The 27,163-nt window shown below is 41.0% G+C and overlaps 1 protein-coding gene across 8 annotated transcripts in view; it reads left to right on the top strand.

Annotated features, from left to right (window-relative positions):
- Window positions 1-27,163, top strand: part of CACNA1E (calcium voltage-gated channel subunit alpha1 E) — a 496,397-nt gene that overhangs the window by 60,282 nt on the left and 408,952 nt on the right. Inside the window, exon 1 of one of the 8 annotated variants that reach the window (XM_081791868.1) lies at window positions 10,979-11,060. The exons of the other annotated variants lie outside the window; for them this stretch is intronic. The gene's annotated coding sequence lies outside the window, so the exon portion shown is untranslated. Of the gene's footprint in view, window positions 1-10,978; window positions 11,061-27,163 lie in introns of those variants that run through there. 8 annotated transcript variants of the gene reach the window in all.

The following is a 27,163-nucleotide window of genomic DNA, read 5'->3' as shown; positions in this document are numbered from 1 at the left end:
AAAGGGAGAGGGAGAGGGAGAGAGAGAGAGAGAGAGAGAGAGAGAGAGAGAGAGAGAGAATGAATCCCAAGCAGGCTCCACACTCAGCATAGAACCTGACATGGGGCTTGATCCCATGACCCTGGGATCATGACCTGAGCCAAAATTAAGAGTCAGATGCTCAACCAACTGAGCAACCCAGGTGCTTCTGAATGTTTATTTTTTTAATTAAAGTTTTTCTGGCTGAGATATAATTGACACATATCATTGTATTAGTTTTAGGTGTGCAACATAATGATTTGATATATCTATATACTGCAAAATGATTATCACAGTAAGTTTATTACTATCTGTCACCACATATAGTTACAATTTTTTTTTCTGGAGATGAGACTTTTAAGATAGATCTATTCTTTTAACAACTTTCAAATATACAATACGATATTGGTAATTATAGTCTTCATGTTGTCCATCGCATTCCCAAGGCTTATTTATCTTATAACTGGAAGTTTGTGCTTTTACACCACCTTCCTCCATTTCACCCACCCCCCACTCCCTGCCTCTGGAAACCAAGAGTCTGTTCTCTGTAGCTATGAGTTTGTTTTGTTTTAGATTCTACATATAAGTGAAATCATATGATATTTGTCTTTCTCTGTTTGACTTATTTCACTTAGCATAACATCCTGTAGTTCCATTCGTTGTTGCAAATGGCAAGATCTCATTCCAATGTGTATGGAATATTGGAATGTTCCAATGTACACACACACACACACACACACACACACACACACAAACGCACCACATCTTCTTTATCCATTCATCTACTGATGGACACTGGGGTGGCTTCCATATCTTGACTATTGTAAATGATGCTACAATAAACCTATGTCTTTTCAAGTTAGTGTTTTCATTTCTTTGGGTAAATAACCCAGTAGTGGCAGTAGTAGAATTACTGGGTCATACGGTATTTCTATTTTTAATTTTTGAGGAACCTCCATTCTGTTTTCCACAGTGGCTGCACCAGTTTATGTTCCCACCAACAATGCACAAGGATTCCCTTTTCTCCACATTCTCACCAACACTTGTTATTTCTTGTCATTTGATGATGGACATTCTAACTGGTGTGAGGTGATATCTCATTGTGGTTTTGATTTTCATTTCCCTGTTGATTAATGATGTTCAGCATCTTTTTCATGTATCCGTTGACCATCTGTATGTCATTTTTGAAAAAATGTCTATGTAGATCCTCTGCTCATTTTTAAATCATATATATGTGTGTATATACATATGTGTGTGTCTGCGCGTGTGTGAGTGTGCACGCGTGTGTGCACACACATATTTTTGGTGTTGAGTTGTATTAGTTCTTTATATATTTTGGATATTAATCCAGTATAAGATATATCATTAGCAAATATCATCTCCCATTTAGTAGGTTGCTCTTTCAATTTGTTGATGGTTTCCCTCCCTGTGCAAAAGCTTTTATTTTGGTGTAGTATTTCCCTTGCCTAGAAGACATATCTAGAAAAATGTTGCTAAGGCTAATGTTAAAGACATTACTACCTATGTTTTCTTCTAGGAGTTTTGTGTCTTCATGTCTAACAATTAGGGGTTTAATCCATTTTGAGTTCATTTTTGTGTATGGTATATAAAAATGATCTAGTCTCATTCTTTTGCATGTAGCTATCCAGTTTTCCCAACACCATTTATTGAAGAGACTGTCTTTTCCCCATTGTATATTCTTACCTCTTTTATTATGGATTAGTTGACCAAATAAACAGGTTTATTTCTGGGTTCTGTATTCTGTCCCATTCATCTGTATGTCTATTTTTGTCAGCACCATACTTTTCTTTATTACTATAGCTTTGTAGTATATACTGAAATCTGGGATTGTGATACCTTAAGTTTCATTCTTCTTTCTCAAGATTGTTTTGATAATTTGTGGTCTTTTGTGGTTCCATAGAAATTTTAGGATTATTTTTTCTAGTTCTGTGAAAACTGTTGTTGGTGTTTTGATAGGGAATGCATTGAATCTGTAGATTTCTTTGGGTAGTATGGACATTTTAACAATATTGATTATTCCAATCCATGGACATGGTAGGTCTTTCCATTTGTTTATATTCTCTTCAGTGTCTTTCATAGTTTTAAGAGTACAGGTCTTTCACCTCCTTGGTTAACTTATTCCTAGGTATTTTATTCCTTTTGATGCAATTTTAAATGGAATTGTTTTCTTAATTTCTCTTTCTGATAGTTTGTTATTAGTTTATGGAAAAGCAACAAATTTTTGTATATTAGTTTTATATCCTGCAGCTTGGCTAAATTAATTACTTCTAATAGTTTTTTTTTGTAGTCTTTAGGGTTTCCTATGTGTAGAATCATGTCATCTGCAAATAGTGACAAATAAGGACAGTCTAACTTATCCTTTCCCAACTTGGATTCCTTTTATTTCTTTTTCTTGTGTGATGGTTGTGGCCAGGACTTCCAGGACCATGTTGAATAAAAGTGGTGAGAATGGACATCCATATCTTGTTCTAATCTCAGAGGAAAAGCTCTCAGTTTCTCACCACCGAATATGATGTTAGCTATGAGTTTCTCATTTATGGCCTTTATTATGTTAAAGTATGTTCCCTCTAAACCCATTTTGTTGAGAGTTCTTACCATGAACAGATATTGCTTTTCTCAAATACTTTCTCTGTATCTATTTATATGATCATATGATTTTTATCTTTCATTTTGTTAATGTGTATCATATTGATTGATTTATGGATATTGAATCATTTTGCATCCCTGAAATAAATCTCACTTGATTGTGGTGAATGGTCCTTTTAATTTATTGTTGAATGTGGTTTGCTAATATTTTGTTGAGGATTTTTGCATATGTGCTCATCAGAGATATTGGCCTGTAGTTTTCTATCTCTCCCTCCCTTCCTTCCTTCCTTCCTTCCTTCCTTCCTTCCTTCCTTCCTTCCTTCTTTCTGTCTTTCTTTCTTTCTTTCTTTCTTTCTTTCTTTCTTTCTTTCTTTCTTTCTTTCTTTCCTATCAGGGTAATGCTGGCCTCATAGAATGCATTTATTTGGAAGCTTTTTTTTTTACCTCTGCTATATTTTGGAATAGTTTGAGGAGAATAGGTATTAACTCTTCTTGAAATGTTTGGTAGAATTTGTCTATGAATCCCTCTGGTCCTGAACTGTTGTTTGTTGGGAGTGTTTTGATTACCAGTTCAATTTTGTTACTAGGCCAATTGGCCTGTTCATATTTTTTATTTCTCTTGATTCAGTTTTGGAAGATTGTATGCTTCTAGGATTTTATCCATTTCTTCTAGGTTGTTCAATTTGTTGGCATATAATTTTTCATTGTAGTCTCCTATAGCCTTTTATGTTTCTGTGGTGTTGGTTATTTCTCTTCTTTGATTTCTGATTTTATTTATTTGGGTTCTCTCTCTTTTTTTCTTGATGAGTCTGGTAAAAGATTTATCAACTTTATCTTTTCAAAGAACCAGCTCTTGGTTTCATTGATTTTTTCTATTGTTTTTTTAAATCTCCATTTCATTTATTTCTGCTCTTACATTTATTATTTGCTTCCTTCTGCTAACTTTGGGTTTTGTTTGTTCTTTTCTAGTTCCTTGAAGTGTAGGGTTAGCTTGTTTATTTGAGATTTTTCTTGTTTCTTGAGGCAGGCCTATATCACTACACATTTTTCTCTTAGAACTACTTTTGCTGTGTCCCAAAGATGTTGGACTATACTGTTTTCATTTTCATTTATCTTCATGTATTTTTTCTTTCCTCTTTGATTTCTTCATTGACTCACTGGTTGCTTAGTAGCATGTTGTTTAACTTGCATGTGCTTGTGTTTTTTTCCAGTTTTTTTTTCTTGTTTCCAACACCATTGTAGTTGGAAAAAATGTGTGATATGATTTCAGTTTTCTTAAATTTAGTGAGATTTATTTTGTGGCCTAACATATGATTTATCCTGGTGACTGTTTCATGTACAGTTGAAATGAATTAGTATTATGTTGTTTTGGGATATATACCCGTATATACCTGTTAAGTTCACCTTGTCTAATGTGATATTCACAGACTGTACCCTTATTGATTTTTTTGTCTGAATGATGTATCCATTGATGTGAGTTAAAGTTTCCTTCTATTATTGTAATACTGTCAATTTTCTCCTTTATGTCTATTAGTATTTGCTTTATGTGTGTTTAGGTTCTCCAGTATTGGGTACATAGATATTTACAACTGTTATATCCTCTTGTTGTGTAATAATTTTATTATTCCTAATTATAGCCTTTTCTTTTCCACTTAAAGAAGTCTGTTTCACACTTCCTATAAGGCCAGTTTAGTGGTGATAAACTCCTTTAACTTTTGTTTGGGAAACTCTTTACTTCTCCTTCAATTGTCATAGATAACCTTGTCAGGTGGAGTATTCTTAGTTGTAGGTTTTTTTTTTCCTTTCAGCACTTTGATATATCATGCCATTCCCTTCTGGCCTGCAAAGTTTCTGCTGAAAACCTAACTGATAGCCTTATGGGGTTTTCCTTGTGGTTTACTAGTTGCTTCTTTCTTGATGCTTTAAAAATTCTCTTTATCTTTAACTTTGACATTTTCATTAAAATATATTGTGGTGTGGACCTGCTTGGGTTCATATTGTTTGGAACTCTCTGTACTTCCAGAATCTGGATGTTCGTTTCCTTCCCCAGGTTAGGGAGGTTTTTAGCTATTATTTTTTCAAAGAACTTTTTTTTTTTTTTGCCACTTTTTCTTTTTCTTTTTTCTCTGGGACACCTATAATGCAAATGTTTGTTTGCTTGATGTTCAAGAGATCTATTCTTATTTTGTTTTATTCTTTTCTCTTCTTGCTGTTAAGCTTGGGTGATTCTTATTACCCTGTTTTCCAGATCACTGATCTGTTTCTGCATCCTCTAATCTACTGTTGAGTCCCTTTAGTGTATTTTTCATTTCAGTTTTTGTATCCTTCAACTACTATTGGTTCTTTTTTATATGTTTTTTGTCTTTTTTGAAGTACTCACTATGTTCATCTACTCTTCCCTCCACTCCAGTGAGCATCTTTATGACCATTATTTTGAAATCTTTGTCAGGTAAGTTGGTTGTCTCCATTTCATTTAGCTTATTTTCTGAGGTTTTGTCTTGTTTTTTTTTTCCATTTGGTATGTATTCTTCTGTCTCATTTTGCTTGACTTTCTGTGTTTGTTTCTATTAATTAGGCAGAAGAGCTACTTCTCCTAAACTTGAAGAAATTGTCTGATGTATGGTCACCCCTGTGCAGACTGTGTGTGCCTGGTAATTTTGGCTGGCTGGCTGGAGTTGTGGCTGACTTGGGTTGTGGGTCCTGGGGCACTTCATGCTGTGGTTGCCCTGGTAGGATGACTAGAGTTGAAGTGGGCATGGGCCAGGGTGGCCCGAGGGTTCCCTGGCAGGACAGCTGAACTTGAAGTGGGTACATGCTGGTGGAGTGCTGGGGCTCTCCATGAAGAAGATATCCTGGGAGGACAGTTGAAGCTGACATAGGTACAGGCTAGGGTGTTGTGTGGCACCCTGTGCATGGGGAGTCCTGGTGGGGTAGCTGGAGGTGAAGTAGGGTGTGGGTTGAGGGGTCCTGGCACTCTGTACTGAAGATGTCCTTGTTACTTGTCTGGAGCTGAAGTGGTATGAGCTAGGAGTGGTTCTGGAATGCTTTGTGCCTGGGTCATCTTGGTGATCTGGCTGGAGCTGTAGAGAGCACTGACCAGGGGTTTCCTGCACTGGGGCCACTGTGATAGGAAGATTGGGTTAGTGTGGCCTAGAGGCCTGTGGCTCACTGAGGTGCTAGGCTGGCTGGTCTCTGCTCCCATCCATACTGTCAAGGTAGAGGGGAAATGTAAACTGTGGCTCCCACCAACTTCTTCAACCTGAAGAGAGTTCTAGCAGCTACCCCACATTTGGCAGAGTTCTAGGGCTGGTTCTGTTATATTTTAGTTGCCCTTTTATTTTCTTTTATTTCCCCCCCCCCCAAATTTATATTTAAATTCCAGTTAGTTTCAGGTGTAGAATTTAATGATTAACACTTAAATACAATACCCAGTGCTCATCGCAAGTACCCTTCTTAATACCCATTGCCTATTTAACTGGTCTCCCTGACCACCTCCTCTCCAACAACCCTCAGTTTGTTCTCTATAGTTAAGAGTCTGTTTCCTGATTTGCATCTTTTGTTTCCCCCTTACTATGTTCATCTGTTTTGTTTCTTAAATTCAAACTGTGGCATTTTTTTTTCTGTGCCCTGGGGCAAGTGAATCTACTCACAGTCTCTTTTTTTTTGTTTTTTTTTTTTTTTTTTTTTTTTTTTTATTTATTTTTGGGACAGAGAGAGACAGAGCATGAACAGGGGATGGGCAGAGAGAGAGGGAGACACAGAATCGGAAACAGGCTCCAGGCTCCGAGCCATCGGCCCAGAGCCTGACGCGGGGCTCGAACTCACGGACCGCGAGATCGTGACCTGGCTGAAGTCGGAGGCTTAACCGACTGCGCCATCCAGGCGCCCCTACTCACAGTCTCTTAGTACTATTCCTCCCCACTGCAGTTTGCAATGTTGGGGATGAAGGTTTCCTTTGTTACCTCTGTCTCTTTTGCCATTCTCTCTGTAGTCTGTCTTTCATTGTACAGAAGCTATTAAGTCAGCCCTCTGTTCTTCAGGAGGAACTGTTCTATATATAGGTGTGGATTTGGTATGTCTATGGAGAAGGTGAGTTCAGGGTTTTCTTATGTCACCATCTTGGCTCAGAAGTCCATATTTTATTTATTTATTCATCTGTTGATGGACACTTGAGTTATTTCCATGTTTGGTTATTGTAAATAATGCTGCAGTGAACATGAAGGTGTAGATATGTTTTCAAAAGAGTGATTTCATTCCATTGGGATAAATACCCAGTAGTGTAGTTGCTGGATCATATGGTAATTATATTTTTAATATTTTGAGGAACCTCCATTCTATTTTCCATGGTGGCTACTCCAATTTACATTCCCACCAACTTCGTACAAAGGTTACCTTTTCTCCACATGCTTGCCAAGGCTTATTATTTCTTGTTATTTTAATGATAACCATTTTAACAGGTGTGAGGTGATAGCTCATTGTGGTTTTGATTTGCATTTCCCAAATGATTAGTGAGGTTGAGCACCTTTTCATTTACCTGTTGGCCATTTTGTGTATCTCCTTTGGAAAAATTCCTGTTTAGATCCTCTGCTCATTTTTTGGTTAGAGTGGTTTCTTTTTTCCTTTTGAGTTGTATGAGTTTTTTTTTTTTTATATTTTTGATATTAACCCCTTATCAGATATATGATTTATAAATATTTTCTCCTATTCAGTGTGTTGCCTTTTCATTTTGTTGGTGGTTTTCTTTAATGTGCAGAAGCTTTTTAGTGTGATGTAGTCCTACTTGTTTATCTTTTCTTTGTTGCCTATGTAAGGGTTAAATTGTAGTGTAGGGCTAATGCTTAGCTTGAAAAATAACAGCTTTGTGTTGACACTGAAGGTTAAGAGATAACAGCCTTGCTTTGCTCTGGTAAACTACGCCTCATACTCTTGTAAATTAGGCTTCACCAATTAAGGAAACAAAAGTTCAAAGAAAAGAGCTTCAGAGGCAGGGTCAAGGAGATCCACTGGTTGCAACTTAGAGGCAGAAAGTCTAAAGTAAACACCTCATTAGGCAACTGTTTCTAACTCATCTGGAAACTGTTTTTTTGTTCTGTTCCCAGGTGATGATAAAACGATGTGATCGGTTATAAAAACTCTGTACCCCGGCTGTTCGAGGCTGCACTCTTATCAAGAGTGTTGGTCCCGATCGGTCGGCCTTGCCTCTCATTGTAATAAACTTTGTTGTGACTGTCACTGGTGCCTGTAGCATTCTGTTTCAGGAGTCGTGTGGATGCAACAGCCTCCCCTGTGAATTTTGATTATAGTATCTCTACGCCAGGTATAAATGATGGAGTAGGAGTGGAGGTGGGGACAGAAAGGAAATAAAGGGAATAAATGGAGCACTTGGGGGTGCTAGAGTATGTATGTGGCAAAATGCCCTTAGAGAACTACAATTCTGAGTATGAGTCTGACCACCATCCTAACTCTTCCTTGTTTAAAATTTAAAATAGTCTATGGGGAGATATTCTCTTTTTAGGATCATTATTCTGATTTTATTACAGAGCTCAGTTGGGAAATTAATTTTTTATTTTAGGAATTTGCTAGAATATATCTGTGGCAGAAACTGGTAAATACTCAATAAGCTCATTTCCTCCTCTTCCTGGGCATATAGCTTGACTACATTTCTCTGTCTTTCTTCTCCCTTGTAGTTAGGTATGGATGTAAAATGGAGCCCTGGCCAGTGGAATATGGGCAAAAGTAATGGCTGGCTAGGTCTGGCCCTTCCTGCATTATCATCTATGCTTTTTCTCTTCTTGTGTGCTGGCTGAATGCCAGAGATCCAGTCTAGAGGAGCACTATCCAGTAGAACTTTTGTGGTGATGAAATGTTCTAGAGCTCTGCTATCCAATATGGTAGCCATGCATTTACTGTGCACGTCAAATACAGCTAACAGGACTGGGGTACTGAATTTTTAATTTTATTTAATTTTAGTTAATTTAAATGGCTACAAGTGGCTAGTAGCCACCATGCTGGATAGCACAGCTTTTAATGGAAGGAGTCTGGTCTCTGAGTGACTGGATTGAGCAGAGTTCTTGGCCTACCTGCACAACATGGTAAAGTGCATGAGAAATACATATTTACTGTGTTAAGACACTGAGATATAATATCTGTTCCATAAAATGAGGGATACCTGCTGATATACCTACACTAAAAATTCATATGGTATGCATCTTCAACTGGAAAGCAATGTGGCTGGACAACCCAATATCTAATATCAAACCTAACTATCTAGTGTCATTCCTAAATAGACAATTTAATCTTATTTCACCTCCCTTAAGCTCCCAGTTTTGCCCCCCATCCTATTTTCTTGGAGGGAAGTGATGAACAAAAGGCCATGAGGCAAACACTACTTCCTTTTCCTACTCAGGGTAGAAGAAACTGCTCAGGGTTCTGGTTTCCTCTCCATCCTAGCTCACTGTGTAGGCTTGGGCAAATCACTTGTTATTATCTCTTGTTATTGACTTCCTTACCTATAAAATTATGATTTCAGGGTTTGCTTTTTTTTTTTTTTTTTTTAAATATATGCTCTCTTCAGCATCCTGTTTCTTCTTCTTTGCTTGGGTGATCCTTACTCCAAGTGCTTCTGGCTCAGGGCCCTTCCAGGCCTTTCTAAGTTCTATTCTGTGCCTCTGTCTTCCCACCTTCATGTCTTCCCTCTTTATCATTGATTATGCCCATACCTGTTAATACTGCCTCACACCTCACTCACTTTCAGCCTCTCCAGCCTCATTTCCATGTCAAACTCTGCTCAGATGGCTTTTAGGAATATCACTATAATGCCCTTCTGTTCATCTTCAAAAGGGTGGGATCTGGGAACAGATGAGTCTCCCCTGTCTGAGTATTTAATCCTGTGACATGGTTTTTCTCCCATATCTATAAATTCTAGGCTTTTACTTCCTTCACTCCCAGAGTGTCTGAAGAATTAAAAGTTTGTAAATTGCCTTGAATTCCTTGGGGATAACTAGCAAGTGTAAAGAATAAAAATCATTTCATATAAAGCTGTTGAAAAACAAGCAGTGAATTGATTCACAGTCTCCCCCATTGGGCTATGATTATGAGTGTCTCAGATGAAATATCACATTTCAACAAGACAGGTGATGCCTGTGTTAGGCTGCTAATTGTAATAAAAAGCTTAATTTGCACTTCTGTTTCTCATTCCAGTGGGTTGGGAGTGGGGGTGGCAAGGATGGGGCTATTCAGGGAGTCTTTATAAGCTTGTCCTTGAGTTGGTGATGGGAAAATGATTGTTCCAGCATTGTACAGTCAAAGCTTGACTGCTGTGTGCCATTAGCTCCCCAGCTATTCTGTTTCTCAATAACATTATCATTTTTCCTGTCTCCTAAGGTATAAGCTTTGCATTCATCACTTACTCACCTACCTCTTCCTTTTATTTTCCTTACGCTTGTCCTCCCCTCCTTTCTCCTTTTCTTGTACCCCCCTTTCTCTTTTCTTTCCTTCCTTTCTTTTACCATAATTCCTTAATAATTTTGATTATCTGTTATATTGAAGAGACTGAAATAAAGTGATGAATGAGATAAAAAAGTTCCCTGCCATTGTGTAATTGCAAACTATGATGGTTGACAAACAATGATACAAGGAATTCTGACAAAGAGTTATTTAGTTGTTCATTCAACAAATAATTAAAGAGAGCTTACTGTGAGCCAGGCAGTGTTCTACAGACTTAGGATACACCAGTGAACAACTGATAGTGGGGATATGATGGGCAAAGCACAGCCTTCTCTGAGATTGCAAAGCAGGTAATCTTGTCTCACCTAAAGGGTCGAGAGGGTCCGCAGAGAAGAGGTGCTTTGATTGAACCCAGCAGGATGAGAAGAAATTAGGTTGGCCAAAAGGGTCAGGGGAAATGGTTCAGCTAGCTGTTGCAGGGGAGGAGCTTGTGAGAAAGAAGGAAAAGAGTTTCTTCACTGCTAGTGCATATGGTGTATGGGTCCAGGGTGGCAAAAATGAGTCCTGAGACCCAGGCAGGGACCAATCCATAATGGCCATCTAAGCCACCGCAGTGAGTCCAGAATTCATTCAGGGCATTTGAAGACCACTGAAGGTAAGGACAATTTGTATTGGAACTGTCCAACAGAACTTTCTGTGATGGTGGAGATTCTGCGATGCCCAATATGGTAGCAACTAAGCATGGTAACTTTTGCACACTTGAAATATGGACTATTGTGCCTAAGGAACTGAATTTTATTTTATTTTATTTTATTTTATTTTATTTAAATTTAAATGGCCACACGTGGCTAAAAGCTACCTTATTGGACAGTGCATATCTGAATCATCTTTTCAAATCATATCCAGAATTACAACCACATGTTTTCTGCACTGCACCGCTGTGTGGCCTTCTGCTCCTGTGAAGCCTTTCCCAACCACTGAGGCCCGAGGTACCAATCAAATCTCCCAGTTAATTGGATAGCAACTTCCTACAGGTTCTTATGTGTGTCTGCCTTCTTCCTTCACACTCTCAGACTGAGGACTACTCTTGGCTTTTGTTGTTATCCTATGGCAGGGCACATAGCCTCTGTTCACTGAGTAATTTTTGTTTCGGGATTGACTCTTGTTTTCCTTCCTGGGCTGATTATGCGTAAAAAGCTCAAGGATACAGACACTAGCTTGGTCTATGGGCTGCCCCATTAGATTTGTATATCCCAGCCCCCTGAATGTGCATGGGGGACATCTGCCTGAGAAGCCAACCTGCATGGCCTCTCAGAGTCCTGCCAGAATCTCTCACTTGTCCACCCCTTGGACATTTCAATTCTGTGAATGAAGTGAGGTAGAGGGATTCTCTGCTTCTTCATGGAAAGGCAAGATGTCACTTCATGGCGTCTTGTTGCCACCCAGAAGAACTGTTGGGTTGCTCTTCTAAAAGCCTTATGGTGACAGGGGGCTTGCTTTCCATTCCTGTATTTTCTCTTGACAGTCAAATCACTTTCCCACTGGGGTTTACAGCCTAAAACTGATTGGGAAAGGGTCTTATTTCCACGCTTATGTTTTCAGCTTGAAGCATAAAAGAAACTGTTCTTATGCTTTCAATTGATTTGGGGATAATCAATGATCCACCACTTTTCTTGCTTCCCTCAGTCACCAGAGCCAAAGATGTGTGAAGCTCCCACCTGAGTTCTCTCATGTGATTAGCCCAGGGCTAGTTCTTCTCTCTCTGGAAGTACAGATAGTGTTGCCCCATTTTCAGAGTACATAGAAGATAAGGGACGTGGTAATTTTAGTGATGGCATGAAGATTTTGCCCTGGCAGAGTCTCAGTTCCCACTTGGAGAATGTATCTTCATAGAATTAACAACAGACTGTTGAAAATATCATTTAGTCAGTGCTTATATTTTCTCAGTGTCCCTTCGGTTGTTGTCACCTGCAGTGACAGGGGCCTCATTGCCACTTGAGGCTGTCCTCCTGTCCTCAGGCCCTTCTGACTATTGGAACATACTTCACTGGGCTGAACTAAAATCTGCCCATGGGAGCTTTCACTCCTGGCTTCTGGCCTTCCTCTGGGGACCTGATAAGCCCAGCCTCATCATCCCTCCTTCACATGAATACCCCTGAGTATTTGATGATAGCCCAGTCTTCTCTTCTCTACTAGGCTCCCAGAGTTCTTTTAATGATTTCTTGGCGGATGGGATATCAAGCCCCAGTCCTCTTGGCTGACCATTTTTAGTTTCTCCTCAGAGCAAGCACCCAGAAAAAAACAGATCAGCTTTATGTAGAGATGTGGAGAATTAGCATCCTGGGCAGAAATGGCATGAAATCTTGTGTAGTTGTGTATCACAGGGAGGCCCAAAGTAGTGGTCCTGCCTGCATAGTGAGGGAATCTTACTTTTTGTCCTGTGTCCTCAGACAGACTCAGCTGTGGGAGGATATGTCTCTTATTTGCATCAACACTGTCTGGCACAGTGTCTCATCCAGAGTGGGTACTTGGTGAATATTTGCTGTTGGGCTGTGGGGATGATATCAGTCCTGCTTTAGAGCAGAGGGCGTCCAGAGAGAGAATGAAATGAGATGGGATGCATGTAGGATCTAAAGAGCACTTAAAGTGAGGACACAGAGCTTACAATTAATTCAAAAAATAAATGAAGAGGCAGTGGAAGGAACTGAAGGAAGAGACTGAAGTGGCTGCAGCCACAAGAAAGATGATATTAGGAGAGGCAGACTCTGTATTGGGATGGGAGAGGTGAGAAGCAGAATGCTTGTTTTCCATTTCTCCAGGAGACTCCTTCTTGAGGCCTCCCCCTCTGCATAAATGATGGCCGCTCCTTACAATGGCTCTCAGAAGCAGGAGACAGGGCAGGACTGTTGTGTTCTTTGTTCAGATGAGCAAAGGGCCCAGGGGATTTGCCTCACCTTCCCAAGGGAACAGGATCAGTTATGGACCCAGCGTTCCTGCAGCCATTCATGTCACTGTGGGGATTGGCTTCAGTGAATTCAGGAATGGCCGGAAATGAGAGGTTAGGAAACTGGAGAAAGTTGAGAGAGCTTTTAAAAGAAGCCATGCTGTTCGTGGTGTTTGGTGGTGCCAGTTTGATTCAGTTCAGTAGCTATTTGTTGAGTCTCTGTGTGTCCTTCCTGCTGGAAAGAATAGTCATGCACTCTATTCCTTCAGAAAAGCAATATGGGCATGAAGGTCAGTGACAGCTACCCATCAACAGGGGAATGCGTTTAATTTATGAGTTGGGGAAAGATGTAACAGGCTCAAAGTGGTTGCTGAAAGCCATACCCTTTGGATAATAAGAGATTAGAACTTGGTGTCTCTGGCTTAGAGGTGATTCTCTTAGGCTGCCAGCTCAGTGCTTGGCCCTGTGGCTCCACGTCTGAGAGCCCTAGGTCCTGTGGAAGTCACAAAGATGAACAAGATATGGTGAGCCACAACAAATTACAATCTAGCAAGGGAAGTAAGTCAAATGGACATGTAGCTATATAATTGTATTATTCCACTATGCTGTTTTTACAAGGGAGGGAGAAATTGCTTCCTACTGAGAGGATAACTAGAAGCTTCATGAAGCAGGAGATAATTTGACATGCTGTTTGACCTCCAAACTTCCCCTGCCCTTATCTTTCTATCTCTATACTTTCCACCCAGGTAGTCAAACCAAAATTCCAGAGGAGTCATTACTGATGCTTCTCTTTTTCCTCTTCTCTGACATCCAATCTGTTGCTGGTTTGCTTAGCATCTGTCTCCAGCATAGAACTTGATTCTATCCATTTCACTCTATTCACTGTCATCACTGAAACCCTGGACACAACCACCTGTTGCTGGGACTGTTGAAAGAACTTTCTAGGTGGCTTAAAATTCTGCTCATTTTCTTAGCCTATCAACAGTTTTTTTGCAGCAGCCAGAGTAATCTCCCCAAAAGGTAATTCAAGATCCTGGCACTACTCTGCTCACAAAACCTATGTGGCTTCTTATATTAGTCAGTGAAATATTTTTTCACAGGTTTTTTTTTCCAGTTTGCATTTTATTGATGTCAGTTTTCAGACCTTGACCACATATTCCTGCAGTGGGAACAGCTTCTCCTCCTGCTGCTGCTTCTTGGTCTTCAGGTTCTCTTTGTGCTTGGTCAGCTGGCAGCACCTGGCATATGTCTTCCTGGGCTGCAGATCCAGGGGCTTTTACTTCTTCTTCTTCTAATATTTCTTTATTTTTGAGAGGGAGGGAGGGAGAGAGAGAGAGAGGGAGAGAGAGAGAGAGGGAGAGAGAGAGAGAGAGAGAAAGAGAGAAAGTGGGGGGGGGGGACAGAGAGAGAGGGAGACAGATCCCAAGCAGGCCCCTTGCTGTCAGTGCAGATCCTGATGTGGGTCTCAAACCTGAGCCAAACTGTGAGATCATGACCTGAGCCAAAACCAAGAATTGGATGCTTAACTGACTGAACTAGCCAGGTGCCCCAGTGGCTTGTACTTCTTTCCCTTGTACACTTTCCTGAGGTTCCCTTTCTGAGTCTGGTTAATGACAGTGAGAACATGGGCAATAGATTTGCTAACAACTCAGATCTTGGAGAGTTTGGAAGGAAGCTGTGTGGCCTGTCACTTTGGTGACACACAGCTGGGACAGTTCCATCTTCAGGTTTTCTAGCTGTTTAGACAGCTCCCTCTTCTTGCTATGAAGGTATTGAGCCTTAATCCTGGCCATGGCTACACAAGCTGCTGCCACCTGCTCCTTGGGGAAGAGAGCAATTTTAGATATTTCAAATAAGGAATATTAATATAAGATTTTGTTGCATAGATGAAATAGAGGATGGGAGGCAACCAGAGCAGGAAACCGCTTCTAACTCTAGGTTGGTAGGACCCAAACCCCAGAACCTAGAAGCTGCTCAAACCATGATGCATCCTGCCTGGTGGGAGCTGTGACCTTAGAGGAAGGGGATGTTTTGTGGGAAGCTGCAAGGACAAAGGAGATGCCACCATTGTTGTAAAATGCCAATTGAAACCAAGAAGAGGGGAATACTCCGGCCTCTCTCTTCTTCCTGTATACTAGTCTTCCATTATCAAGACACCTTGAGAAAGGCTGAATGGTAGAAATAGATTGACAGAAAGTAGGTGAAGACTGGCATACTCCCAGCTCTCTGCCATTGCCTGCAGGGCCTCACCTGATCTGCCCCTGACCACCTGTCCATCCTTGCCTTGTACCAACCTGTTTTCCTCCTGCTCTGCCAGGCCTGCTCTGCCAGTCTCCTTTCTGGTCCTGGAGTATCCCAGGCTCTTCTTTCCGTACTCCTTTGGATAATGTTCTCTCTTTCTGGAATGGGCATCCCTTGGTCACTTTCGTGGTTGGCTCCTTCTTTGCATCCTTCAGTCTTAGCTCAAATGGTATCTCCCCAGGGGGCCTTACCTGACCACTTTATTTATTTATTTATTTATTTATTTAAAGTTTATTTTTTAGAGAGAGAGAGAACAGGGGAGGGGAGAGAGAGAGGGAGACACAGAATCCGAAACAGGCTCCAGGCTCTGAGCTGTCAGCACAGAGCCTGACGCGGGGCTTGAACCCATGACTCATGAGATGATGACCTGAACCAAAGTCAGATGCTCAACCAACTGAGCCACCCAGGTGCTACCCCATTTAAAGTAGCTGCCCTCACCTTACAAATGACTACTCTGTGATATCACCCTGGCATTTTGTTGTGGTGCTTATCATAATCAAACTTATTTATTTGTTTGCTATTTATTAGTTGCCTTTCCCGAGTTCATTCAGGTCTGTGCTCAAATATCACCTCCACAGGAAGGCCCTCTATGACCACCCAAGCTGAGGAGTGCCCCTTTCCTATCACATTCTATTTCACTACACAGCTTAATCAATATTCTTTTTTATATAGTTAGTCATTGCTTGGCAAACACACCCACTCCTCTCAGCCCCACCCCCAACCCATACATTTTTCTTCCCCACTAGATTATAAACTCTGTGAAAGCAGTGTGTAGATATTCACTTGAAAGGAAAGCCCCATGAAGGAAGGGGACTTAGGTGTCCCATTCAGCTGCATGAACTGTTATAAACGTCTCCAGCACTTAGAATGATGCCAGACGTGGTACACACTTAGTGAATACCTGTAGGATGAACGAATAAATAGTGTTGAAGTTGAGTAGAATCTCAAAAAGCAGTGATGGGAGAGAAGAAAGAAGATTCTCAACCAATGGAAAAGCAGAGATATTGGAAAGTGTACATTTTGGGAAAGACGAGAACTTGGTTTGTTGGAATGTAAAGACCGTGATGGGTGTTAGGTAGGGGTTAAGTCAAAAAAAGGCAGGTTGAGGCCAGATTATGGAAGACCTTAAAGGCTGTTCATGAGTTTATTCAGTTAGGTATGAGGGAGCTGTGAAATATTCAGACTAAGCCCTGAAATACACATAGAAAGTGTCTGAAGATTTACTTCACTTTTAACACCAGTGACAATTCTGTGGCTTTCTGAGAGTCATAATTGGTTTAGACAGAGGGATGCCATTAGCAAAGATTGGTGAACTTAAGAGGAATTCTAGTTTGGTTAATTGGTTGAATCATTTATTCATCAAGGATTGAGATACCTGGTAATAACCAAGTTCTGTGCAAGGGAAGAGACATTTAAATGTAAAGCAGGATATTAATGTAAATGTAGAAATTGGATCCCTTCCCTTGGGCTCACTGTCTAATAAGGGAGGTAAACCTATAAACAGGTCATTAATGCAGTGTGATATGTGCTATTAGAACTCTGTGTACCATGGGTGGGGGCAGAGCAGGGGGTAGCAGCCAGCTCTTCCTGGGGCTGTTAGGAAGGCTGTTCACATCCCAGGCCAAGCTTGGAAGGTGAGCAGGCAATGGCAGGAGAACAAAAGTGTGAAGGGAAATGAAAACAGAGGGGGCAGTATAAAACGTAGAGGGGTACAAGAGCCTGGCTGTCTGGGAAACAGGAAGCAGCAGTTTTGTGTGCAGAGTGTATGGGGGCTGGGCAAGTGACCAGGGCACCATGGATTGGATGTGATGAAATGTGTGAGGTCAGAAATATGGGAGGGGCCAGGTAATGAAGACCTTTATCACCTTGAGGTAAGGAGTTTGAAGAAGAGGTCTGTTTCCTCCCACTCCCTGACTTCTTCTTATAGCAGAAATGCTCTCTTTGTGGCCCCATCATACCCAATTTACACTCATTCGTGTTCAGTTTTTTGCTAAAAGTATTGAATAAGTTTCTGTTATATGCCAGACACTATTGTATACATTGAAGATACGGTGGTGAATAAGGTAAACAAGTTGTCCTCATGGAGTTTATAGTCTAATGGGGAAGGTACATACATCTATATGTGTGTATGTACATATTGTGTATATTTATTTGTTACCAAGTAATGATCAATTTTGTGAAAATAACATTTATGTGTGTATATGTGTATACATTATTTTGCCAAGTGAATTATTAGTTCTTGGAAAAATAAAACTCTGTAAAGAAATAAAACACAATGAAAGGGGGTGTTTAAGTTTTGGAAGGTATTTCTGTTCTGTGGAAGTGACATGAAAAAGATCTGAATAGAGGAGCAAGCCAGGTATCATGGGGAAGAGTGTTTTAGTCAGAGAAGACAGCAAGTGCAAAGGCCCTGAGGCAGGAGGTGTTCCAGGAAGAGCAAGGAGGACAGTGTAGCTGAAGTACAGTGAATAAAGAAAGAGGGATAGCAATAAAGGAAGCAGTTAGCAACCAATCATGGTGGGCTTGCAGGTGATGGATGAAGTTACAGATTTTATTCTAAATGTGATGAGAAGTCATTGGAAAGTTTTGAACAATACATTATGAAAGAATCATGCTAATTGTTTGTAAGTAATAGCCTTTAGTGGGACAGGGGTGGAAGCCAAGAGGTAGGTTGGGGGGCTGTTGCAGTAGTGTAGGTGAGAGATGATGGTGGCTTGTTGCAGCTTAGCATTGATGCTGTTGTTGAGAAATGGTCAGATTCTAGATATATTTGAAGATGGAGCCAGTAAGTTTGCTGATGGATTGAATGTGGGGTGTTAAGGAAAGAAAGAGGGAAATCAAGGATGATTCCCATGGTTTTTGACTTGAGCACCTGGGTGAACAGCGGTGCCATTTACTGAGACAAGAGACAGTGATGGAAAAGCAGATTTGTAAGAATGTAAAGAGCAGGGAAGTCAAAAGTGTTAATTTGGAGGCGCCTATCAGGCACCCAAGTGGAGATGCCGTGTGGGTAGCTGGATGCACAAATCAGAAGTTAAGGGGCAAAGTCAGAGGTGGAGGTAGAGTTTTGGGAGCATGTACATGTTGGGGTTAAATGCTGTCCCTGTGGTCCTGACCATTTTTCCAGCACAGAGCAGTGCTGCTCCTTCCATGAAGCCTTCCTTGACTGTCCTGGGCCTTTCCTTTGCCTTTCTGTTATTTCCTTTAAGCTGAAGACTTTCATTTGGGCAAGCTGTGCCTTCACCTTTGATTTATATCTCTTGAAGCTTCACAGGACCTTGAATGGGGTGCTTAGGCTGAGGGGTGCCGACCTTCTATGTCTAGAGGCAGGTGGGCCATGTTTCCCAAGGTTGTCTATGGCTGATATTTGGGTCTATCAGACACGCATAAAGACAGATTCAAAACATCATCATAGAAACTAAAGGCAAAAGGACACATACTGTATGATTCTGTTTATATGAAATACCCAAAATAGGCAAATCTGTAGAGACCGAAAGCAGATTAGTGGTTGCAGGAGCTGGGGCAGGGGGATTGGCAAAAGCCTGCTTAATGAGTAGAGTTTCCTCTGAAGTAATGAGAAAGTTCTGTAAGTTGGTGATGGTTGCACAACATTGTGAATATGCTTAATGCTGTTGAATTGTATACTTTTAAGTGGTGAATTTTATGTATGTCAATGTTACCAAAATGAAAACAAAAATACCCCAACTATGTCATCAGGGATGGTTTCCACAAGACTCCTCATTGTCTTCCCTTTGAGGAAGCTTCCCCACTCACCCTGACTCCCTGTACTTAGGTAGGGATGGAGGCTAGGGGCTAGGCACTGGGGATGGGGGAGGTTGGATGTGTGTGGCTGGGGGCTGGCACTGATCTGCTTCAAAGGGCAATCTGTCTATTTATAGAGAGAAGTGGAGGAAGGCAAGGTCAGGATTACAGAGCAGGGTCAATTTATTCCTACCCAGTCTGAGGTCTGGTATGCACATGGGGTGGGATAAGGGCTGGCCACAGGGGCTAACAAGCTGGCAGCTGTGATGGCCAGTCATTTGTGGCCCACCAGTACATATCAGGGTGGTTACTGACACCCTTTCTTGCTAAGTCCTTGCTGCCAGAGGTATCTGGGAAGCTCTGGGTGACTTGTGTTGCTGTTTGCAAAGTCTGGCCTTTCTCTTTCCAAGCTGGGGAAGGAGCCCACTAGAGAACCCCATGAGAGAAGCTGGAAAAACCAAGACATTCCTAATGATCTGATTGCCCATCCCCCTATTGGGTGATCACCTTTAGATTTTTAGGGCAAGGTTCTGTGGGCTGTGCTTTGGGGTTTCCTAAGGAACCATTAGCTTGTCAAGCACCTGAAATTACCAGGTAAAATGTAAGATGTTTTTATTTTCGGGCATATATAGTGTTGCCTTTGGTAGACTCTTAGCATATATGTTACTTGGGAGGAAGAACTTACTAGCTATTGCATTAGCACGGATGAGTGAATCAGTCCAGGGACAGTCACAGGGGGCACCAATGGATTTGAATGAGGAGGGTGGTGATATTTCCAGAGATAGAAGTGGAGGACGGAGATGGAGATCCAGAAAAGTTTGAGACCATGTGGAGTCTTCAATGAAAATAAGCAAAAGGGAAATTGTATAAAGATATCTGCTTTGCTGATATTTCCAGCATTACTATATTAGGACTGGGTGTTTGCAGCCCCAGGTCTGTAACTTGGGTGTGACTCTGGAAATAGGAGTTGTCTTAGTCAGCTTGGGCTGCCATGACAGAATACCTTAGGCTGGGTGGCTTAAACAACATACATGTACTTCTCACAGTTCTGGAGCTGGAAGTCTAAGACGAAAGTGCTGGCAGAATTGGTGTCTGGTGAGAGCTCTCTTCCTGGCTTGCAGACAGCCACCTTCTTGCTGTGGCCTCACATGGCAGAAAGAGAGGGAGAGAGAGAAAGAGAGCAAGAGCTCTCTGGTGTCTTTTCTTAAAAGGTAACTAATCCTATCAGACCAGCACTCCACTTTATGATCTCATCCTTTCTGACACCTTAATTACTTCCTAATGACCCTATCTCCCAGTGTAGTCACATTGAGAGATAGGACTTCATCATATGAACCAGAGTGGGACAAACTCAGCCCATGGCAGGAGTCATAACCACACAGCCCCAGGAATGCTCTCTGGCAGGGTCCAGAAGTCTAGAGATGAGGCCCAGTGGCCTGGGTTCAGAAACCCACTCTAGGGATTGTGAGTTGTATCCTGGGGTGTTCTTTGTGAAAACCAGCTCAGCTTAGGACTCACCATGTAGATGAAAACTGAGGAGACCCCAGACCTGGAGATCCTGTGTCTCAGGGATGAGTCACAGGTGGACCAAGCTCCCCTGGTATTCTGAAACACCTTGTAGGGGTCGGGACACATGTGGGGCTAGGGGCCAAGGCAGTCCTGTAGTGAACTGTGTCTGGAAAATAGAGTGCAGTAAATTCTTGGCTTATGGAATGTCTTCAAGGCTCTGGTTGAATAATATATGCAGACTGGGTTTGACTCCTAGGTGGAACAGAAAGCTGCTGAAATTGTCTGTCAGAAAGTGCCATAGCCCAGGAATCTGGTTAATGATTACAGGTGTGTGTGTGTGTGTGTGTGTGTGTGTGTGTGTGTGTTGGAGAGACAGATCTATCCTGGGCCAAGTGCTGGGTAAATGAAGGAGAGCCTCTTGTTGACCCTAGGATGATAGGCACAGAATATTATTCTTAAGAAAATTACATGGCAGGTCAGCACAGAAGGCGTAAAGCCCAGGCAGTTTGGTGCTTCCAGAATACAATCTCAGTGTCTTTTCATTCGACATTAAGATGATCTGATCTTCTGATCTTACCTCCCATTTTTCTCTACAGGGAAAATCTTTAAAAATGTTTATTTATTTATTTGAGAGAGAGAGAGGGAGAGAGAGAGAAAACAGGCGAGTGTGGGGAGGGGCAGAGAGAGAGGGCAAGAGTCCCAAGCAAGCTCCGTGCTGTCAGTACTGAGCCCCACATGGGGCTCAATCTCATGAGCCTGTGAGATCATGACCGGAGCTTAAATTAAGAGTCAGGCGCTTAACTGACTGAGCCACCCAGGTACCTTGCCACTGGAAATCTGTTTTCTGATACTTGACTAAACCTTACTAACTTCAACCTTCTTACCTTTGCATATAAGCTTCCTTTTGGCCAAATCCGACCTTCCTATTCTTTCTATTCTTTAAGAACATCTCAATCCTCACCTCCTCCATCCTTCTGATTCCTCTAGCCCACAGGGATCACTCTCTCTTTAGACATCTTAAAAGGTTTAAAATTGCTTTCACTTCTTGGTAAAATCATAGCTTTTCCAAAAAGAGAGATTTCAGAGATGTCACCACTATAGTCAGCGACAGAGTGGATGACCGACCAACATCCACTGAATGGCAATTTGTGCAATCCTAAAACTCAAGCAGTCAGTGTTTAAAAAAGAAGGAAAAGCTAGGCAGGTGGAAATATGTGTGATCAATGATTAATGAGCCTCCTGAAAGGGAGTGCTTTAGGAATAAGAGCAGTACCATCACTGGAAGCAAATATGAAATTGTGGCTCTTGGAGCAAAAGAAAGCTTCCCTTAATTAATGGGTAGCTGGCAAAAAATAAAGAAAACCAGTCATGAGAGGGGCTGAAATGGGGAGCAGACTGAGAAAGGATAGCTTGAAGATGTAGGTAGGTGATGGTGGCAATTTTGAAATGTCATGTTTATCAATGAATAATAAATGACTGATGTAGTGGAAGATGGAGGGCTGGTTCTTTAGAAAGGTAAGGATGGGGTTTGTGAAATGATAAGGGAGTTAAGTGTAGATAGCTCTATTAGAAGATATGTCAGTTTGCTTCCATTCTAGGTGTTGTCTGTGAGCATGAATGGATTTGCTCTGTGGAGTGCTGGAGGCTTCAACAGCTGCAGGTGTTGTTTACATGTTCCGCTCGCTTTCATGCTGAAGTGTGGTGTATCTGTTAAATACAGGCTGTGGGGGTAGGCTGTTTGGGCTCAAATTCTGGCTCTATTACTTACTAATTATGGTTCCTTAGGAATGTTACCAAACCTCCCCATGCCTCAGTTTTTCACGTCTATAAAATGGGACTAATAATAGTAACCCCCTTATAGTGTTTTTGTGAAGATTATAAGAAGTGTAATGTATGTAAGCATTCAGGAAGGTCTGGGATGTTGAAAGAGCCAGTACAGCGTTAATTCTTATTACCATTGGTTGTGAGTGACTTCACTGATTTTATGCTGTCTTCACGTCTTTGAGGATTGGACTGATAAAGGGCTAGTGCTCTTTTTTGGTGGAGGCATTAAGAAGTTGTGGGCCAGTGTGTACTCATCTGGCCCTAAAGGCTTTGAAAGCCCTGATATTTCAAATGTTTGAAAAAAATGTTTACAACTTTTGAAAAGCGAATACCAAGAACCTCTTCCCAGGTTTGTGGGTTTGAGGGGCTGGAGCTGTTTGTGTCTCTGTCAGTCACCATGTGTCACAGGGGGGACTGGTGCCTGCACCTGGGGACAGAAAGTAAGGTAGAGATTGACTGTTGGCCTTCAGACAGGACCCTTAAGGGATGCCATGGATTGTGATATGGTGGATTCTCTGGGCCAAAGACAGTTGTTTCATGTGACTTTTGATCCCTGACCAGTCTAGGGTATGGGGAGTGTTTACTGAAAGAATGGTATCCTCAGGGGCTTGAATTCACATCAGGAATTGACTCCTCACCACTTGTGTGACTTTAGACAGCTACCTAACTTCTCTGGGCCTTGAAAAATAGGCGGAATAAATAAGATAACGTATGTAGAGTGTCCGGCACATAGTAAGACTGATAAATGTTAATTCCCTTTTCCTCAGTGTCCTCATCTCTAAAATGTGGATAATGAAAAATTCTGAGGCTTTAATAATAATTATAGATAGTAGGTATAAATTCATTCATTCAACAAGGTTTTTGTGTGTGTGTGTGTCATCTATATGTCAGGCACCATCTTAAGGGCTTAGGACATAACAGTGAATTAAAGATACTTGCCCTTTGTAGTTTAAATTTTAGAAAGGGAAGATAGACAATAATATAAATGAATAAAGTTTCTAGTGTGTTAAAAGATGCTAAGTGCTGTGGAAAAAATAAAGGTAGGATAAGGAGGCTTGGGGCCGCTAGGGGTGGGGGCAGTGTGCGGTATTAAATAGGATGGCCAAGACAGGGTTCATTGACAAGGTGCTATTTGTGCAAAGACTTAAGATGAGGAACTGAATCATAATGATATTTAGGGGAAGAGCACTCCATGCAGAAGAAAGAGCAGTGCAGATGCTGTGGGAGTGTGTGTGGCATATTCCAAGAACAGCATGGAGGTCAGTACGGCTGGAGCAGAGTAAGGGGAGAATAGAAGGAGACCAATTCAGGGGAGTAAGAGAGAGCCAGACCATGTAGGGCTTTGCTGGCTGTTGGGAGGGCTTTGGCTTTTACTCTAAATAAAATGAGGATATGTCGCAGGATTTTGAGTAAAGAGGAATGATTATATCTGCCGATTTAAGGGAATCACACTGCACACTAGCTACTGTATCCAAAACTGACTGAAGAAAGGCAAGGGTGGAAACAGGGAGACCAGTTAGAAGGCTATTGCTATGTCCAGGTGAGAGATGATGGTGGCTTGAACCAAAATGGTAGCAATGGTAGGTGAGAAGCAAGTGGATCTCATATTCTTGAAGGTGGAGTCAATAGGATTCATTGATGATTGGATATGGGGTATGAGAGAAAGATAGGAATCAAGGATAGTCTGAATAACTAGGAGAATGCCATCAATGAAGAAGAATATGGAATCAGTTTGGGTGGGGAAAATTAGGAGTTTACTTTTGATCAGGTTGAATTTGTGCTAATATTAAATATCTAAGTGGAAAAGTCATACAGATAACTGGTTATATGAGTCAGAAATTTGGGAGCGAGAAATGGGCCAAAATATACATTTTGGAATTGACAACATATAATTGGTGATAATTAAAGTCATGAAGCTGGATGAGGTCACCAAGAAAGTGAGTGTAGACATAGAAGAAAAGGTACCCAGGGCTAGCTCTGGGCCTCCTTAACTTAAAAAAGTTGGGCAGAAGTACAAGAATCAGCGAAGGAAGTTGAGGGGAAGTGATCCATGAGTTAGAAGGAAAACCAAGGGTGGTTTAATGGAAGCTGAACTTAAGAAAGTGTTTCAAGGAGGGAGGAGTGATCAACTGTGTCAAATGATGTGACAGGTCAAGTATATTAGTAACCTATTGTGTAACAAATCACTACAAAACTTAGTAGCTTAAAATAATAAACATTTACTGTATCACAGAGTTTCTGAGGGTCAGGAATCTGGGAGTGGCTAAATTGGGTGCCTCTGACACAAGATCTCTTACAAGGTTGTGGTCAAGCTCTTATCTGGGGCTTCTGTCATCTCAAGTCTAGACTGGGGCTGGAGAATCCTACTCCAAATTCTTATAGTTTTTGGAAGTCCTCAGTTCCTCATTGGCTGTTGTCCAGATATCTCAGTTCCTCACCATGTGGGCTCTTCCATAGGCTGTCTGAGTGGCCTCATGACATAGTAGCAGCTTCTTCTCATGTGATCCAAGAGAAATAGAGAGAGTGTAAAAGAGCACCTAAGAGGGTAGTAATGGTCTTCTGTAACCTACTTTTAGAAGTGTTATACCATCACCTCTGGATGTTCTTGGGAAGAGAGGACACAAGAGCATGAGTACCAGAGGGTGGGGAGTCATTTTGGAAGTTGATTACCACACCAAGTATGACAAGAAGAATTGATCATTGGGTTTAGCAATGTGGAGATTATTGGTGACCTTAACAAAATCTGTGAAGAGAAATGTTTGATTGAAGTTGATGTGAGAAATATTGGGAAGAGGAGTACTGGGACAATGAGTATAGACAACTCTTTTGAAGAGTTTTCTGCAGCGAGGAGAAAAGAAATGGGGTAATAGCTGGAGAAGGAAGTGTTTTTTCCTAGGATGAGAGAATAACACTATGCTTGTATGTTGATGGGAATAGTCCAATAGAGAGTAGAAAATAGATTACATAGAAGAGAAAGTACTGTCCTTGAGTGGGAGAGATAAGAACTTGTGTCAGGAAGGAGGGGTTGACTTTAATGTATTTTTAAATGTTTATTTGTTTTTGAGAGAGTGCAAGCAAGAGAGGAGCAGAGAGAAGGGGACAGAGGGTCAGAAGTGGGCTGTGCACTGACAGGCTGACAGCAGCGAGCCTGATGTGGGGCTCAAACTCACGAATTGCAAGGTCATGACCTGAACTGAAGTCAGTCGCTCAACTGACTGAGCCACCCAGGTGCCCCTAGGAGGGGTTGACTTTAGATGGAGGCAGGCTGGATTTTATCTATAGCGTTATTTGGGAAGATAACTATGTGGTATGTGGGCAGATATGGTTATGAGAGTTTGTGGAATTATCTTCTGGTTGCTCCATGTTTCTCAGTGAAGTATCATCAGTTGGGCTTGTTAGATAGTGTGTGTGTGTGTGTGTGTGTGTGTGTGTGTGTGTATACATATATAAATATAAATATAAATATATATATATAATTTTTGAGAGAGAGAGAGGCAAAAGAGAGAGAGAGAGAGAGAGGAGGAGGAGGGATAGATGGAAAGGGAGAAAGAGAGTCTTAGGCTCCATGCCCAGCACAGAGCCCCATGTGCATTGACTGTGGCATCATGACCTGAGCCAAAATCAAGAGTCAGACGCTTAACCGACTGAGCCATCCAGGTCCCCCAGATGGTATATGTTTTAAAAAATCATGGCTTTGATAGCTTTGGTAACTTTGATGACGATGAGTAACTGTGGCCACAGTAAAAGCACCTTCCCTGCTTTAAGTTAAAAGTAGAATTTTTGTTCTCATAACTTGTCCAGATAGTGGGACATCTACTCTTCGTAGAGTAACATGGAAACAAAGAGCTATTTAACCTAAAATAAATAACTTATGCTAAGAAACTATAATAGACAAAATTAGAGGTCAATATTCTTGATGAACATAGATGCAAAACATTTCAACAAAATATTAATAAGCTGGATTCAACAATACATTAAAAAGATCATACACCATGATCAAGTGGGATTAATTCCAGGGATGTGAGGATAGTTCAATATCCATAAATCAATTAATGTGATATGCCACATTAACACAATGAAGGATAAAAATCATACAATCATATCAATAGATGCACAAAAAGCATTTGACAGAATTCAACAACCATGTATGATAAAACTCTCAACAGAGTGTATATAGAAGGAGTGTACCTCAACATGATAAAGGTCATATATGACAAACCCACAGTTAATGTTACACTTAATGGTGAAAAGCTGAAAACTTTTCTTCCAAGATTAGAAACAAGACAAGGATGTCCACTTTTGTCACCTTTATTCAACATAATTTTGGAAATCCTAGCCACAGCAATTAGGCAAGAAAAAGAAATAAAATCATTTAAATTGGAAAGGTAGAAGCAAAACTCACTATTTGCAGATGACATGATATTATACATAGAAAATCCTAAAGCTGACAACCAAAAGCTATTAGAACAAATAAATGAACTCAGTAAAGTTGCAGGATACAAAATGAATATATAGAAATCTGTTGCATTTCTATCACCATAATAATGAACTATCAAAAAGGTAAATTAAGAAAACAAGACCAAATACAATTGCATCAAAAAGAAGATACCTAGGAATAAATTTAAGGAGGTGAAAACCTGCACTATGAAAGCTCTAAGATGTTGATGAAAGAAACTGAAGATGAAACAAATAAATGGAAAGATATATTCTGCTGATGGATTGGAAAAGTCAGTATTGTTAAAATGTCTATAC

This window comes from Panthera onca, chromosome F1 (genome assembly GCF_046562875.1).
Source record: "Panthera onca isolate mPanOnc1 chromosome F1, mPanOnc1 haplotype 2, whole genome shotgun sequence".
In the NCBI taxonomy this organism is placed as follows: domain Eukaryota; kingdom Metazoa; phylum Chordata; class Mammalia; order Carnivora; family Felidae; genus Panthera; species Panthera onca.
The sequence above is the reverse complement of the archived record's forward strand: the minus strand, read 5'-3'. Positions and strand labels throughout refer to the sequence as shown.